The sequence below is a fragment of the Acyrthosiphon pisum genome, chromosome X (genome assembly GCF_005508785.2).
Source record: "Acyrthosiphon pisum isolate AL4f chromosome X, pea_aphid_22Mar2018_4r6ur, whole genome shotgun sequence".
Classification (NCBI taxonomy): domain Eukaryota; kingdom Metazoa; phylum Arthropoda; class Insecta; order Hemiptera; family Aphididae; genus Acyrthosiphon; species Acyrthosiphon pisum.
In genome coordinates this window covers 69,495,071-69,495,332 of record NC_042493.1, presented here as the reverse complement: position 1 = coordinate 69,495,332, position 262 = coordinate 69,495,071, and positions in this window count along the sequence as shown.

The window sequence follows — 262 nt, the reverse complement described above, 5'->3', positions numbered from 1 at the left end:
ATACTAAGAAAAATATTCTGCTTTGGAATATAAAATTAAAACCCAATGTTGTCATTCAAAAAAGTAAAAAACTTAAAAAATTATAAGGATAAAAAAATATTTAAAAATATAGTTTTTTAATAAAAACGTTGTTTTTTCAACAACTTGAAACTATGTAAAAAAATATTTTCAAAAACATCAACACTTTTTGAAATAATGATGTGTTCATTGATAAACCGGTATAGATTTAACAGCAATATAAATAATATATAATATCATAAAA